The 18762-nt window shown below is 42.5% G+C and overlaps 1 pseudogene; it reads right to left on the reverse strand.

Moving 5' to 3' along the window:
* LOC121552286 overlaps positions 1–18762 on the reverse strand; it is a 154086-nt pseudogene that overhangs the window by 36098 nt on the left and 99226 nt on the right.

The following is an 18762-nucleotide window of genomic DNA, read 5'->3' on the forward strand; positions in this document are numbered from 1 at the left end:
GCAATGACACAGGTCAAACGTTTTCTGTAAGTCTTCACAAGGTTTTCACACACTGTTGCTGGTTTTTTGGCCCATTCCTCCATGCAGATCTCCTCTAGAGCAGTGATGTTTTGGGGCTGTCGCTGGGCAACACGGACTTTCAACTCCCCTCCAAAGATTTTCTATGGGGTTGAGATCTGGAGACTGGCTAGGCCACTCCAGGACCTTGAAATGCTTCTTACGAAGCCACTCCTTCGTTGCCCGGGCGGTGTGTTTGGGATCATTGTCATGCTGAAAGACCCAGCCACCTTTCATCTTCAATGCCCTTGCTGATGGAAGGAGGTTTTCACTCAAAATCTCACGATACATGGCCCCATTCATTCTTTCCTTTACACGGATCAGTCGTCCTGGTCCCTTTGCAGAAAAACAGCCCCAAAGCATGATGTTTCCACCCCCCATGCTTCACAGTAGGTATGGTGTTCTTTGGATGCAACTCAGCATTCTTTGAGTTTTGACCAAAAAGTTATATTTTGGTTTCATCTGACCATATGACATTCTCCCAATCCTCTTCTGGATCATCCAAATGCACTCTAGCAAACTTCAGACGGGCCTGGACATGTACTGGCTTAAGCAGGGGGACACGTCTGGCACTGCAGGATTTGAGTCCCTGGCGGCGTAGTGTGTTACTGATGGTAGGCTTTGTTACTTTGGTCCCAGCTCTCTGTAGGTCATTCACTAGGTCCCCACGTGTGGTTCTGGGATTTTGCTCACCGTTCTTGTGATCATTTTGACCCCACGGGGTAAGATGTTGCGTGGAGCCCCAGATCGAGGGAGATTATCAGTGGTCTTGTATGTCTTCCATTTCCTAATAATTGCTCCCACAGTTGATTTCTTAAAACCAAGCTGCTTACCTATTGCAGATTCAGTCTTCCCAGCCTGGTGCAGGTCTACAATTTTGTTTCTGGTGTCCTTTGACAGCTCTTTGGTCTTGGCCATAGTGGAGTTTGGAGTGTGACTGTTTGAGGTTGTGGACAGGTGTCTTTTATACTGATAACAAGTTCAAACAGGTGCCATTAATACAGGTAACGAGTGGAGGACAGATGAGCCTCTTAAAGAAGAAGTTACAGGTCTGTGAGAGCCAGAAATCTCGCTTGTTTGTAGGTGACCAAATACTTATTTTCCACCATAATTTGCAAATAAATTCATTAAAAATCCTACAATGTGATTTTCTGGAATTTTTTTTCTCAATTTGTCTGTCATAGTTGACGTGTACCTATGATGAAAATTACAGGCCTCTCTCATCTTTTTAAGTGGGAGAACTTGCACAATTGGTGGCTGACTAAATACTTTTTTTCCCCACTGTATGCTGTCTGACAAAATCACTATTTTGTAGTTCTTCAAAGTAAATAAGGTATACATTTATGACTGCTGAATACCAACTATCAATTACTTAGATCATGTATTTTCAGATAGAGATACCTTGTGAAGCTGCTCTCTATATCCCCTCAAGATCGCACATTATTCTGCCTCTTCCGTAGCAGGCATAAATAAACAGACCGGACAAGTATTATGCAATGGATTATGGTCATTGTAGTTAATTACCACATTTTATGCGCTAAACTATGTAGAATATTGGCCTGTTGGAAACTACAACTCCCTACTACATCGCACAGTTCAGGCTGGATCTGATTTATCTCTAGAGAAACTGTGCAATGTGCACATTGAGCTCACAGAAAACCCCCTAACAAAATGGAATTAAAATAATTGAACCGACGTTGGTCAATTAGTTGTTCTCTGAACAGTATGTACCTATATCTGCTGAATCCAACAAACTCAACAATACACGTATTTTTTATAAACACAGCTATAAATTATCACGATATGCAGGTAAGTGCCAAAATAAAGGAAACACCAACATAAAGTGTCTTAATAGGACGCTGGGCCACCACGAGCTGCCAGAACATATTCAATGCACCTTGGCATAGATTCTACAAGAGTCTGGAACTCTATTGGAGGGATGCGACACCATTCTTCCACGAGAAATTCCATAATTTTGTGTTTTGTTGATGGTGGTGGTGGAAAACGCAGTCTCAGGCACCGCTCCAGAAATTCCCATGAGTGTTCAATTGGGTTGAGATCTGGTGACTGAGACAGACACACACACCAGGGTTCTAGACTAACTTTTTCAACTACCTTTTTAGTTGATGGCACCTGCACATGATTTGGTTGCATCAATTATTTGCCGCTGTGCAGAGATAATGACCTGACCTGTGTCCCATAATGTACCTGCATTCCTTCCAGAACCAGGCTAATAATGACTAGCCATCTTTTAAATTAGCATGCCCTTGCAGAGCTTGACATTCAGGTGAATTTGCCAGAGGCACACTGGGCCAGTGCCAACTGAAAGCTACTGGCCCGGATGAAAAGAATACTGGCCCGGGAAAGCGGATGATGCAAACATCATTTAAATGTTTTCTTTAATTTGCGGGCTCAGCTAGTAGCCTATAATGACCTACCCTCCATACACAAATAATTATATTTTAACTTGACAATATCATATTTACATTGATTGTTTGGAAGGCATTTTTTTTACCTTTGCACAATCTCAAAAGGGTGTTATTGTTAGCGATTTTGAACAGTCAGTCTAAGTTGTAGGGCCCTATAAAATCAGTTTTATCTTTTGGTAAATTCTGTTTTCCCAGTTTAGTTTTTCCAGGTTTCCGTGTTTTACATATATTTTTCAGGTTTTCACTCTCAAAATCACTTTTTTGTATTGAAGACTACAAAAATATGATGTTCTAAGTCCACAACAATGCTTATTAAACCACATCAGGAGACCACTTTTGAGGTCTGGGAACAATCCCCCCAAAATGTTGGGGAGGGTGTAGTTGCCCTATAATTCAACTGTGCACCTAGCAAGAGACTGTTGTGTTTGGCTAGCTGTGTTTTTGTACTGTACAATGTACAGTCTACAATCTACAAGCAGGGTTTGACATTAACTTTTTTATCCACTTGTCTTCCGGACAAGTAGGACTTACTTGTCCCCCCCAAAAAAACTTGCTAACACCATGGGCCAAAGAAGGTGACGGAAAATTGTGTTGTATGATGCAAGGAACCATTTCACAAAATAACCTTCATTACTATCACTGGTATTGACAATGGAAGGCTGCTGGTCTCTGATGCCATGTATTATATGTCCTGCCATTGTGGCCATGAGCAAGGCACTTAACCCCCCACAAAGTCAAATACTGCACTTATAGGCTACTGTATGAAACACATGTGGTCTGTCAACCCTCCATCTGGATAGCTACTGGGTGTGCAGGCTTTTTATCCAACCCTGCTCAAACACAGCTTATCAAGGTCCTGTTGAGTAACTTATATATATATATATATATATATATTTTCAATGTGGTGTGTTCGTGCAGGGCTGGAGCAAAAGCCTGAACACCCAGTAGCTGTCCTGGACTCTCTTGGAGGAGGGTTGGCCACCCTGCAATATTACAAATACAACCCAATATTTTTTATGTTTTTATAAAATAATTCCCTCATTCAATGAGCCAGGGATTAAATGGTTGAGGTGGGCGAGGTAGCTAACTAAGATGTTTATCTATTTGTAAGGTTAAAATATGCAGTGTTCAGGGGCGACCTTGACAGCATAGGAGTTACTTGCTAATTAGGCTATTTTAAGAATATTTTTTAACTTTCTCAGAATTACATGGCCAGTATTGAATAGAGGAGAATTCTAACAAATGTTGAGCCCTTAAAAGACAGTTTTAGAACCGGAGTATGCAGTGTCATGACTGTCCACGAGAATCCAAATAGGTCAGATCAGGTTTGCAATGAATAACTTCAAATCAGACCCCCTCTCACCCGTAGAGGGGGGTTAACAGCTCACACCCTGTTGTAAATCAACAAAGAAGGCCAGTCTCTCCCTCTCAAGACCCACCAAAGGAATGTCTTTGTTTCAACATACTTTTTCCCGCTGAAACTTTAACACGTTCAAAAGCAAATACTGGAATAATATTCCTAATGTAGAACGTGGGGAAAGGTCAGAGGCGATCTATAGAACACTAATGTCATATTGCTTGTTATTTTGTGATGTCATGAAAAATGTTATAAAGGAAATACTGTAACTTGGAAAGTATCCCCACTACATATTTGACGTTGCCATACTATGCATTGTGCATGTAATATGAAAAATGATGAAAGTATTTTTGTTAAGATAGAGATGTGATTTGAGAAGCTCTAAGAGATCATTGTTTTTCATAACTTTGCACAGTTACTAGTCACTGCCCCAAAGTGAGGTCAGAGAGCGTGTCAGCCTGATTGAACCGCCCCTTTTCGACAAAAGTGTATAAAGGAGGGATTATGAATTAACACATCAGACCAGAAAACGTGAAAGCGGCAGCTACACGTTTAAAATGGTTGGAACTTTGAATCTCAACACGAGGTGGAGGTAATAAAAACTCACCTCCCAGACAATCACTGGTAAGACTGATTAGCTGACCTAAGAAAAGTATCTTCAAAAGCGAATTTAAGTAGGCCCATCGTATTACTCTGCTCAAGCCATCCTGTTACGCTACGCCCATCACCCCACTGGGAATCATCGATACGGAGGGCTAGCCTATCTTCAAAGAAGCATCTTCAAGAGCAAATGGAAGGAAAATCAACTCTGTAGTTCTGTTCAGTACTACACGACAAGTCATCGGTGACCGGACAACTACGAAGAAGAGAACTACGAAGAAGGACATTGCGAACCATTTTGGACAAGAAGAGCCTTACAAGTGTGCCGCGAAAAGGCACAACCCCTTTCCTAGGCGGCCCGGTTCACCGAGAGATCCCCAGCGAACTAAGACATTTCACGTAAATACATTAATGATTTCTAACTCAAAACGGGTGGCGGTTCGTGTGCAAAAGTATATGGATACTATAGTTGAGAGTGGTTTCTGAATGTATCAAGGTTAAGTGTGTCTCTCTCTCTCTCCAACTCTTCTTTAACAAGTCGCCATGTTGTTGTCATTCCGCTAGGAACCTGTTTTTTCCAGTCAATAACCGGTGCAGAATGTGTATGTTTATCCTGTGTTCCCATTTAATTAGCTAGTAAATAAATAATGAATGGCACCCTATTCACTATGGACTCTGGTCAAAAGTAGTGCACTATAAAGGAAATATGGTGCCATTTGGGAGCACCCACAGTGACCGGCTATAATGGGGGAACAGGAAATGACCTCTGTGATAATAACGTAAATTACACATCAATTAGCTCCCCTGAAAGAGATGCCTATTCACGTCGGAGAGACAGCAACTCTCCATGTGTGTTCCGGTGCAGTGTTGGGCTGCTGCAGCTGCTCCAAACCTCCAGTTTGCAGCCTAATCTCATTCCCAGCCCAGCACACCCAGGAGACTGCCTCCCACTACCTGATAGGTACTGAGCTTTTCATATCCTCCATTATAAAATCTGAACTCAAAGAGCGATGCAAAACCCAAACAGTTTGTTTACGGGGGGGGGGGGCAGTCTACAACATGCTCTATCAGACAGATAGAGCATGTTGTAAAGACTGGTTAAAGCTCTGAATGAATCCCAGGTGGGTGATCTCAGTCTGCTGCTGCTTTTAGACAAAATGGACCGACTTAAATGGCTGACGCTGTTATCTCGTGGCAATCTAATCTGACAACTTGGATAATAACACAATGCCGTAGACATTGTTTTGCCCATAGGGAAGTGTTTCATCAGGCGTAAACTGGACTGTATGACAACATGATTTGAAAAGCTGTTCTTCTAGCAGGTGCAGGGCTGGACTAGCTCTCCCTCTGGCCCAAAGAAGGAAAATACACATTTCTCTATTATCCACTTACCACATTTCACCTGTGATTGTGTGACAATTGATTAAAGGCACATTCAGCTCAGGGGATATTGGTAAACAGGTTGGATGTTTAGCTTGAGTCCAAATCTACCCTAATTTCCTAATTGGGGACAGGTTCTATATAATTTCCTAGTTGGGGACAGATTCTATGTAATTTCCTAGTTGGGGACAGATTCTATGTAATTTCCTAGTTGGGGACAGATTCTATGTAATTTCCTAGTTGGGGACAGATTCTATGTAATTTCCTAGTTGGGGACAGGTTATACGTCATTTTACTTCCCTTCTATACTGAACAAAAATATAAACGCAACATGCAACAATTTCAACGATTTTACTGAGGTACAGTTCATAGAAGGAAATCGGTCAATTGAAATAAATAAATTAGGCCCTAATCTATGGATTTCACATGACTGGGCAGGCCCACCCACTTGGGAGCCAGGTACACCCACTGGGGAGCCAGGCCCAGCCAATCAGAATGAAAGAAATAAGCATTTTTTGAGTATAAAACATTTCTGGGATCTTTTATTTCATCTCATGAAAAATAATGGGACCAAAACTTTACAGGTTGCGTTTATATTTTTGTTCAGTATATGTCTGTCTATTGATCCGTTGTCTTTGTCAAATAGTCCCATTTCCTGGTTTGGCTATTTCAGTGACGATCAATGACCTTGCTGTTGCTACTTTATGATTTGCAGCTGGACCAGGGATATCAATATTGTAACACACTGACATAAACAAGAAGACAAGGCTCCCGTTAGCAAATAAATGAGAACTCAGAGAAAAGAGAACATAAACTTTCCTGATGTCAGAGAAAAATATCACCCAACACCAGGGAGGAGGTAGTTAAATACATAGACACTGTTTGATAGTTTGTTTGACACCTACCGTAGCAGCTGACTAAAGAACAGACTGAGTGGAGTATATTTTTTATGACAATTATGTCGAACACCTGTGGCACCCAACTAGAGAATTCCTGAAGGTAGTACTCCACCAGTATTTGGAAGAGACGGGGGTTGACGCACGTCGTACAATGTGCATCATCAGAGATAAGACGCTGAGTCAGCAATTTATATGTAAAATACTCTGCCTCCATGCGCCCCAGGACCGAGATTGGCAAACCCTGATTTAGCAGACACTCTTATCCAGAGCGACTTAGAGGAGCAATTAAGCTTAAGTGCCTAGCTCAAGGGCACGTTGACAGATTTTTCACCTAGTCAGCTCAGCGATTCGAACCAGCAACTTTTCGGTTACTGGCACAACGCTTTTAACCGCTAGGCTACCTGCCGTCCCAGAGAAAAACACATCCTCTTCAAACAATCCAAATAGGGGATACTGTGTCTCCTTGAGGGAGGGAGATGATGGAAGACCAGGATTATTGCCCCAGATAAGGGTACTCTTCCCCGGGACCGCTGCTGTAATAATAACATCATCATAACATCGTAACAGTGGTGTTGGCAGAGATGGCTATTTCCCTCCAACACAAAGCAGAGGTGGTCTACCTACCTTCTCCCTTTTATTGTGCAGACAGTGGCTGTTCCACACAGAGACTGGACCTGTTGACTGTCAGAGTGCAGGTTTGGGCATCCCTCCCTTCCTTCACAATGACAGGAGGGCACGCAGAGGTGACTTTAACACAGAGTGAGCCTGACAAATACATTTCTCCAGAGACCTGAGGGCCGAGTCCTACCCCGCTGTCTTATTATTAGAGGGAGGTTGTTAAAAACGTTGTGCCGCGGTGCAATCAGCCTGTAGAGACAGGCCAGTGACTCTGACACAAATAACAGTGTTTAAGACAGACTCACCCAGCAAGGCTGGAAGATAAGGCCGTCGACTTCATGGCTGACCTGGGACGTGAAGCTGCCTTCCAGGAGCTGGAAAAACACAACAGGAGATTTCATCAGCAACAGGACAGATACTGTAACACTGTACAGCAAGGAATGAAAATAAGCTGGAGTCTGGGGAATAGAATGACATCTATAGCCTCCTATAAGCACACACAGAAAACCATAGTCTACGTCCCAAATTGCACCCTTTTCCCTTTATAGCGCACAATTTTTGACCAGAGCCCTATAGGCCACAGTAAGGATAGGGTCAAAAGTAGTACACTATGTAGGGTAGTGTTGCACAGTGAAAAAACGGTTTGATACGAGAATTTTTGTTACTTTAGGTAGTTCTGTCAAATGTGTCTCACGTCATACAGATTGAGAGGATCGAGACTGTCTAGTAATTTGTCCGAATATTCTTAAGGAGGCAGTAGTAAGCTAGCCAGGCTACTTGCGCATGCAGCTGACACAGCGCAAGCCACTTTTGAGAAGCAAGCGAGAGGAGAGAGAGAATGCCAACAGCATAGCTTCTAACGAAAATATCTCTATGCCCACAGCTTGACAAAACTGGCTCCAGAAGCAAACTATGGGAATACTTTGCTTACAGAGCAGATGAGGGCTAGCTCACCAAAACAATTATGCAAAAGGTGTTACAAAGCAGTGCAGTGCAAGGGAGGTTTAGTTGAAAAACTACATAAAAAAACTATTTTACACATGACATCAGGGCTGCCAACTTTTGAAGAATGCGTGGATTGAGATTTGCTATGTAAATTTCATTGCCCCCTGGCACAACCCCTAGATGGGGCACTGGGGGTCCTCCCCCAGGAAAAGTTTACTTTTAAAGCTAATTTCCTGCAACTCTACTTATTTTGACATGGCTTAGTCCTAGATCTAGGGTAAAAAAACCTAAAAACAGGTCAGGTGTATTCAGGATGCTTTGAAAATTAAATAAACACTCAAAATTTGACGACTTTGTTACTTTGAGATTTTTGGGGGATGAAATTGAAAGTATGCTAATATGTGTGTAAACATATTTTTTAGGTGGTTTGACACTTTATTCAGACCGTAATAATATGAGATAGGGAGACAGGCAAATGCTAGAAACAGTGGGAAGGTTGGAAGCAGGGATTGATCCCTGTTCTCAGGTGGAAAGTTGTATGCGACACATGCCAGGGAGTGTTACCACTACACCAAGGCTCTGCACAGGAAATTGTAATATTAATGGTTGATGGCAGTGGGTAACCAAATCATAGATTGCAGTCTCCTTGTCCATAGACTGCTTTCAAGGTAAGGACAAACATTTTGTAATTTGGGTGAACTCTCTCTTTAAAATAGGCCTGGAAGAAAATCCTGCTTGCTCTCCAGGAGGGTTGGCCACCCTTGATCTATGTTTCCCAAGTGCTGGGTGTTCTTGTTATAACAACTAATTCCTCTAAATCACCCAACCTTCAAAAAAAAAAATCGAATGAATATCAATATTCAGGTGGTTTATGCCCAGTAGTTGAAGATCCCTGCCTTCATCTTACTCTACATAGACAAAATATGATGCATTTATGAGTTGTGAGACCCCCTACCATCTCTGCCTAGCATGTGCACAAAAATATAATTTTTGACATTTTAGTAGAGGCCTGGAGAATGTAATATCCAATGCTTATTTGTATGACTTATTCAACACTGTCCATGAATGGCTGCAAAAATACATAGCCTCACATAATTCATTTTCAAAGTAGGCATATCAGATTTCAAATATGTGATTACACTGGCAAAATTAGGAAGTAAGTGGAATAATAAAATAAGTATGGGGAATAACAGTTGTGTTCTTGCTGACAAGCACAGTAATTACCCTATATTTTAGCCCACTGTTAAGAATGAGAATTGTTCCACTGATCAGACTAAATAAAGTAAATAGATCATATATCCTGAAGACAAGATGACATAATTCTGCCCCTACACCCTAACCAAATGATTTGTCTATTTGTTGTCCCCCCTCTAGATTCAAACTTACACTTGTGGGTTCACAATCTGTCTGACAAAATGATTTTCATAGTTACAAATCAGGTCACCCTACCAAACTTCCCTTCTAAAACATACTATAGGTCTGTTTGTTGTCTTTTCATTGGCAGAGCCTAAATGCCAATCACCAAACGAGGGGACTAATGCAAGTGTGGATTCAATCTAATTTAGTACATGCTGTTCTGCAATAGGGACAGGAGTAACAGCAACCTAATTTTGTTGACAACATTATACATAAAACAGCGCTACCGGGCTGCTCTTTTTACAGTTTTAGAAACTCAGCGGAGAACGTTCTCTCTCTCCATTCAGCTCCACTCTAATCTTGAGGGTCGTTTCTTTAAAACATGCATCCAATCCTCTTGATCCCTTACATAACTAGACCAATCATATGCTTCATCATATGCTTCAATGTGCCGCAGTTCACAGTGCTGTGGCAAGACAGGACAAGGATGGAGGTTCTGCTCATGGAGCACAGTTGAAAAGTTAACGCGCTGACTATACAATGGACTAAATAGAAAATAAAAGCAGTACTTTTCAATGTGGGAGATAAGAGGTGTGCCGTGAGAGTGTGAGAAGAGGGTCAAATGCGTGTGTCTCATGACCAATGCGTGAGAGTTCGCAGCTCTGTGATATTTGCATAGTAACGTTACTCTACTAGCAAAAACATTTGAATTATTTTTGAGTGACAATGACATTAACATATATTCAGCATGACATTCATGTGAGCATTATAATATGATTGCAAACCAAAAGTAATGTGAAATGCACTCATAACTTAGCTATGACAGGCAACATATTTATACTACTTCACGTTTGTCTGGGCTTAGTGGGCTTGCTAGCAGTAGCCACTAGCCAGCCAGCAGCCCTGGGCGGAGCATTGCACCCCGGGAGTTGAAATGCACTTTGGGAATCATAGTATACATTTACATTTTAGTCATTTAGCAGACGCTCTTATCCAGAGCAACTTACAGTTAGTGAATACATATTTTTTTTATACTGGCCCCCCGTGGGAATCGAACCCACAACCCTGGCGTTGCAAACGCCATGCTCTATCAACTGAGCTACATCCCTGCCGGCCATTCCCTCCCCTACCCTGGACGACGCTGGGCCAATTGTGCGCCGCCCATGAGTCTCCCGGTCGCGGCCGGCGGCGACAGAGCCTGGATTCGAACCAGGATCTCTAGTGGCACAGTTAGAACTGCAATGCAGTGCCTTAGACCACTGCGCCACTCAGGAGTACTAGGAGTACAGTATGCTGTGTAAAATCCTTTGTATTTATATGGTGTGTAGACTATTGTAATATAAACACTTCAGAAATGAGCTTCCAAGTGTTTTTAATGTAGTTTTGGAACTAAACTATTCATTTCATACATTAAATGATGTACAGTGCATTCGGAAAGTATTCAGATCCCTTGTCTTTTTCCACATTTTGTTACGTTACAGCCTTATTCTAAAATTGATTAAATAGTTTTTTCCCCCCCTCACCAATCTACACACAATACCCCATAATGACAAAGCAAAAACAGGTTTTTAGAAATGTATTAAAAACTGAAATATCATATTTACATAAGGAGTCAGACCCTTTACTCAGTACTTTGTTGAAGCACCTTTGGCAGCGATTACAGCCTCAAGTCTTCTTGGGTATGACGCTACAAGCTTAGCACACCTGTAATTGGGGAGTTTCTCACATTCTTCTCTGCAGATCCTCTCAAGCTCTGTCAGGTTGGATGGGGAGCATTGCTGCACAGCTATTTTTCTCCAGAGATGATAGATCGGGTTCAAGTCCCAGCTCTGGCTGGGCCACTCAAGGACATTCAGAGACTTGTCCCGAAGCCACTCCTGCGTTGTCTTGGCTGTGTGCTTAGGGTCGTTGTCCTGTTGGGAAGGTGACCCTTCGCCCCAGTCTGAGGTCCTGAATGCTCTGGAGCAGGTTGTTATCAAGGATCTCTCTGTACTTTGCTCCGTTCATCTTGCCCTCGATCCTGACTAGTCTCCCAGTTCCTGCAGCTGAAAAACATCCCCACAACATGATGCTGCCACCACCATGCTTCACCGTAGGGATGGTGCCAGGTTTCCTCTAGATGTGGCGCTTGGCATTCAGACTTAAGAGTTCAATCTTAGTTTCATCAGACCAGAAAATCTTGTTTCTCATGGTCTGAGAGTCTTTAGGTGCCTTTTGGCAAACTCCAAGCGGACTGTCATGTGCCTTTTACTGAGGAGTGGCTTCCATCTGGCCACTCTACCATAAAGGCCTGATTGGTGGAGTGCTGCAGAGATGGTTGGCTTTCTGGAAGGTTCTCCCATCTCCACAGAGGAACTCCGGAGCTCTGTCAGAGTGACCATCGGGTTCTTGGTCACCTCCCTGACCAAGGCCCTTCTCCCCCGATTGCTCAGTTTGGCCGGGCGGCCAGCTGTAGGAAGAGTCTTGGTGGTTCCAAACTTCTTCTATTTAAGAATGACGGAGGCCACTATGTTCTTGGGGACCTTCAATGCTGCAGACATTTTTTGGTACCCTTCCCCAGATCTGTGCCTCGACACAATCCTGTCTCGGAGCTCTAATGACAATTCCTTCGACCTCATGGCTTGGTTTTTGCTCTGACATGCACTGTCAACTGTGGGACCTTATATAGACAGGTGTGTGCCTTTCCAAATCAAGTCCAATCAATTGAATTTACCACAGTTGGACTCCAATCAAGTTGTAGAAACATCAAGGATGATCAATGGAAACAGGATGCACCTGAGCTGAATTTTCGAGTCTCATAGCAAAGGGTCTGAATACTTATGTAAATAAGGTATTTCTGTTTTTATTTTTAATACATTTGCAAAAAAATCTAAAATCCTGTTTTCGCTTTGTCATTATGGGGTATTGTGTGTAAATTGATGAGGAAAATGTTTTATTTAATCCATTTTAGAATAAGGCTGTAACGTAACAAAATGTGGAAAAAGGGAAGGGGTCTAAATACTTACCGAATGCACTGTAGCTGTAATGAATAATGAATCATAGGTCTAATGAATGAAAGGTCGCTGGTTCAAATCCCAGAGTCGACTAGGTGAAAAATCTGTCAATGTACCCTTGAGCAAGGCACTTAACTCTAATTGCTCTTGTTAAGTTGCTCTGGATAAGAGCATCTGCTAAATGACTTAAATGTAATGTAAATTGACCTAATATAATGGCCATAGTTGAGCAAATTAATGTATCTAATTACATTTTAAAACAGTTGTAATAAATGTAATTGTAAAATAATTTTGTATGCTCCGAGTCTCAAATATGGTTTTGCATAAGGAACATTTAAGAAATGTTTATGTAATTTAATATGGTGTTTTATTTTTGAAAGAAATGAATATAGAATAGAATATATTATATTTGTTATTTTAGTTGTTCTACCAGTTATCAACATATATGTTCAATGTTTAGAAAAATAAAGCCCAGTGGTTATTCTATGACTTTAGCTAAAACGCATAGTTTTTTGCCTTGATATCGTTTCGGGTTGGAAAACTCGGGGAACATTTGGAGCACTCCGGAATTCCTGCTTATTCCCTCCCGATTCCAGGAAACTTCCAACCGGGATTTCGGGAAAACAAAGGTAATTTATTGAAAGTTCCAGGAATTTTGCAACCCTAATCGTGTTACTGTATCAGTACCAAGCACTTCTCAGTGATTGATAATGCATCAATTAAGTTGCAACCATCAATGCACAGTTGCACACCATTTGACAGCTTAGGCTTAGGTCAAAGACCTAAATAACAAATCATTAGGCTCATGATGGAGGGAACAGAGAGGTTTGCTCAGAGCCATGTATAGAATGTATTAATATATGGCTCTGGGTTTGCCTAGCTACTCGATTAACAATGACTGTAGGACAGACTTTCAGAGAAATAATCTACAGGACCATATTGGCGGAGGCAACGCCAAGGGAGGAGGCAGAGACAGGCTTCTGTAGAAACTCAATTACTCTGAGCTATAATATTACAGCTAGCTGGTCTGAATGAAAACGGTCTTAAACAAACAAGAGCAGAACAATCAGAGTGCCGTAAGCTAGGCTAATGGAAAAGCCCAGGGCCAGAGAATATAGTTTAATATTATGGTCACAGCAGAATTTGCTCGGCAGCGTTGGAACAAAGAGGACTAAGTAAGAAAGAATTTGCAAAGCACGTTCCTAACTTGAAGTACTAATATGAACAAGGCGTTAGAGAATAAGCATATAACCAAAATAAAGGAGTCGTGTTCTGTTCCACTGCGGCAGTGCGGTGGGGAAGCGGCACAAATAGTCTATTTGAGAGAGGCACACAATGAGAAGCACCCAGTCAAGGTTGAATCAAACACTGTGAGGATGAATCGAAGTACATTAGCGACACTGGCTGACAACAAAGCCCAAGCCTGCACAATGCTGCTAAGTCTCATGCCGAAAACGGTGATAACATTTGTAGAACATTTTGTGACCAACCAAAGGTTATCGGAGTATGGAAACAACACGTTTTACTTTTAGTTTATGCGACTTTCTGAGAAATTGTCTTCTTTATTTTGTCAATCCTCTTTTGACCTGTGTTATTGAACCGGAACCAACTGGGTGCCAGTCATAAACAATATAACATGACTCATTTCTGTATTCTGGACCGCGCCAATACAACTCAGCTTGGCGTAGGATTAAAAAGGACAATTTCTCATTGTGTTTCACTGTGTGGCCTAATATAAAAGAGCGGAGCTGGAGCAGCCTGTGGCGACGAGCAGACTGGCTGTATTATTATTAGTAAATGCTGTCACTGATGCGAGGAGGTAGCAGCTAGAAGGGGCCCTTCAGGCGGTCTGGGCCCCTGTGGTAAAAAGCCTAGAGGAGGGAGGCAAGCAGCCCGCCAGGCTGTTCAACAGCCCCAATCACAGCTGCCAGTTGGGAAATTAAAAGGAACTTCAATGGGGTAGCTAACTGTTGCTAGCCTCAAGTCATTGTATTGCATCGTCCATCTCGCCATCAACCATTGCAAATCTATATCAGGCAGTGTGGAAGGAAGGCCCGGAAAATCCAACCACCCAAGCCATAGACTATTCTCTCTGCTTCTGCACGGCAAGTGGTACCGGTGCATCAAGTCTGACACCAACAGGCTCTTGAACAGCTTCTATCCCCCAGCAACACGACTGAAATAGCTACACGGACTATCTGAGTTAACCTTGTATCTTCATTGAACTTTTATTTTTGCACTATTTTTGTCTCTATGCACACTCACAGGGCCCTACACACTCAAACACACACTCCATCATCTTCTCACTCACACATAATATGCATAAACATTTATACTGACTCTACACACCCACTCACATACAAGCTGCTGCTACTCGGTTTATCTTATATCCTGTTGCCTAGTCACCTTAACCCTATACATATCTACCCCCATCACTCCAGTATCCCTGCACATTGTAAATATGGTATTGGAACTGACCCTGTATATACAGTAGTATGCTTACTTACTTATTATGTTCTTCATATTTTTTATTTCTTGTGTGTTTTTTCCAGTATTACATTGTTATTGATTATTGCATTGTTGGGTTTTGAGTTTGCAAGAAAGGCATTTCACTGTACATGTGCATGTGACATTAAAACTTGATGAAGCAGACAAGTTTAGTATACTTCCATTCATTTTTTTAAACTGGTACTGGGCTGCATCCTTGTGAGGCATCCTAGAGCAAAACAACCAACATGTACACGCTTGTAAGAGACTCACCTTCCACATTACAGACGTTTTCGTGAGGTCTCATGGCCTGACAAACACCGCTGTAGCTCGGCCACCTTCCACCGCAGATGCGGAAGGACGCCATTGGCGGACATGGTGGATTGAGACACAGCACATGCAAAAAACCCAGATATCGCTATCTTAAACAGACAGATTTTTTAATGTATTATGCTAATTACATTTCAGCAGGGCCGTGAAAATTGACTCAAGAGGGTTAACCTGACTGACAGACTGACAGACAGCCAGCCAGACTGCCAGAGTAGCTTGCATGCAAAAGCTACCACTGTATTAAACAAACACATCAATTTCTATGTTCATACATTTTACGGCACAATTTAAATGAAAGTGAACTTCAATTACATTGCCATGGCAGCTCATCATACAGTAATTATCCCTGTAAATTGCATTTTACACACACAGAGAACAAAGCTGAAAATAGTCGACAGTGCACAACACCTTTAAAATGTCACCACAGGTGGTGGTAGCAATGCAATGAGGCTGTTTAAATATCTCTAAATGTCATATTGCAGTCTCTATACAAGAACCAGATTGTGAGTCAATGCCATCATAAGTCATGAAAATGCCACCTCAACCAAGAGATGAACAACAAAGGAAGAGTCATTCTTGCTCATCTTTCTCATCCATGGTTTTACAATCTCTTCAATGGTTTTCAAATAATTACCCAGGAGGGATTTTTCTACCTGTGCCATAAGTGCTGTAACATTGGGTTAACTGGCAGGAAATGGCATTGCCCCTCTATAAGTACAGTCCTGCATTAGCCAGAAAGCAGGGTCAGGTTTCATATCCACTAAGAGAGAGGAGACTGAGCTGAAATACAAGCAGCAACGTACAACAAGGCAGAAACAACAATAATATCCATACAGAACTGTCATCACCAATTATGGCATCATACCAGCTGAGTGACTGGAGTCATCATTAACACGTCTAACAATAGTCATCATTACATAATGGTGGAGAATGAAGAGACTCTCTGAATCTGACACTTCACTTAGAGGATTGGGCTGTGTCCCTAGTACTAGAGCCTGTAGCTAGGAGACAGAGGCACTTCAGCAATCTGAAGTTTGGAGGGGAGGGTAGAGGAGAGATCAGGAACCTGTCAACAAGCTGCCTTTGCCAACACGCAGGAACTGTGAGGTATCATCTGCCCGCTGATTACTTAGAAACAACGCTTCATCACAATGGAGCTCAACACACAACAGACTTGCAGAAGCCAAATGTAATTATCGTGGCGGCGTGCAATTGATTTGGGACTTAATTATTTAATGTCAAACACTGCTAAAATGCACAGACTGAGTCAGGGGGAAATAATGAAATGTGCCCCCGAACAGAATGGCTGCTAGGTGGCTAAGTGGAGAAGATCCGCCAGCTGCCACAGGTGGAGATGTAGATAAAGTAGTGGTAATGGTTCCTTCAGCTGGCAGTAGATAACAACCTGAGACAGTACTTGACAGTGACTATTGCCACTAGGGCTGTCCCCGACAAAAAAAAAAAGAATTGGTTGACCGAAAGTGGTCTGTTCTTTCGACCAATCAATTGGTCTAAACGCTCGGATCAACCCTACTCCTCGGCCAGAGTGTCCAGTGTGCGCTCTGAACGCTCCGAGTGTTTTCTGAATTTACGAACGGACAATCTGACAATGCTCTGAATTTACGAACGCCCAGAGTGCACTCTGGAACTCTAGATTTAATTTACGAACACACCCTAACTTGACAAAACTATTCAATGGAATGAAATAAACCAAAACGTGTTTCTCACAAGTGTAGCCTAGGTTGTGCACTCTGCAAACAATGTGTCCACTCCGACAATGATAACGGGAAGACTGTAATAATAATATTGAATGCATTAACAGAAATTACCATAACCAAAGTAACAAACATTGTAGATTAGAAATTGTAGGCATTAACGGTAAATGTACTACTGGTGATATATGTAATGGGGAATTGATATACACTAACAATCAAACGCAAACAATTTACACAATGAAGTTATGAAACAATGAATGTGCACAAATTGGAGCGCATTGTCAATCCGACATCTGCATTGGCCATGCAGCATTTACGGTGATACGGCCTCAGCAGAAGTCAGGACATTCATTCTTCTTGTGCTTCACGGAGCAGTGCAGAGCTGTTGTCAAGGAAGTGAGTTTGTGTTTTCTACAGGATGTAAAGCCCCCACCTACCATCAACCAATCATGTCAATGCGGAGCAATACAGAGCCCTCAGAATTGTTACAACATTTGGGAGGAGCATGGAGATGTGGTACGGAGCTTGATTTGTGCTCTGCAAGCCTCTGGAGGGTCCATATGCATCACACCCTCCATATGGAGCCTCTGACAACATTTTCGGATCAAGCATAAATTGGCATTTAGTCTAGGCCTCCACAACAATGGATTAGTTCACTGAGATGGCCGCAAATATATATTTGTTACTGCTCGATTAAAACAATCTCGGTCAACCAACAGCCTAACGAACAAACAATCAACCAATTGGGGTCAGCCCTAATTGCCACTAAAGAGAAGCACCAGGGCAACCTGGAATGGAATAGGAGCGAGTCATTCCGGTTCCATACTGAAGCTCAACTTTCATATAAAGTTCTGCTTCTAGAACTGTTTATGATGCAACTGTATGTAGGTCTATTTGGAGTTCCCTTTCAGTTCTTTGACACCATAGTAAACCTACCACCCCCACTGCATCTCCGAGCCATCTCTCTCTCACAGAGAGAGATAGCGAGGATTCTTCCTTTAGAAACAGACTCTTCCTTTAGAGAGAGAGAGAGAGAGAGAGAAACCCAAGGTGGTGGAGAGATGAGCTGAGGGTGACTTCCACCGATGCACCCACCTCCATAGAGGAAGTTCCCCAGAGCTATGTTTGCGTGGAAGCTCCAGAGAGGGGAGTACAGCCGCAGCAGCCCTGGATTTCATGGTAAACCTGTTAAGACAGGATTCACCAACCTTCGCCTGGTAGGCCTGCGGAGGAGGAGATGAAAGCACACATCCCTATTGGAGATCCATCAGGCTTCCACAGGAGACGTCAGTGTGAAGGACGGAATGGCTACTGTACTGATGACTACCGTTGCACTCGACTGAGAGACAAAAGGTCAAATGGTGAGCTCTGTCGGCTTTCTCATGAGAGAGAATCTTCATGCCAAGGTGACGGAATGGACGTTTCTGACCTACTGTCAAACGTCCAGGCTCATTTCACATAGTGGTACAGTGATGAATCATAGTTGGGTCGGAGATGGGCTGAGTAACATTAAAACGACAATGAGCATGCCATCCTCCCAGCCTTCTTTCTCCTCCCTCTATCTGTCTTCCACAGGTCTGACAGCAGCGCACTCCT

This window comes from Coregonus clupeaformis, chromosome 36, assembly GCF_020615455.1.
Source record: "Coregonus clupeaformis isolate EN_2021a chromosome 36, ASM2061545v1, whole genome shotgun sequence".
NCBI lineage: Eukaryota > Metazoa > Chordata > Actinopteri > Salmoniformes > Salmonidae > Coregonus > Coregonus clupeaformis.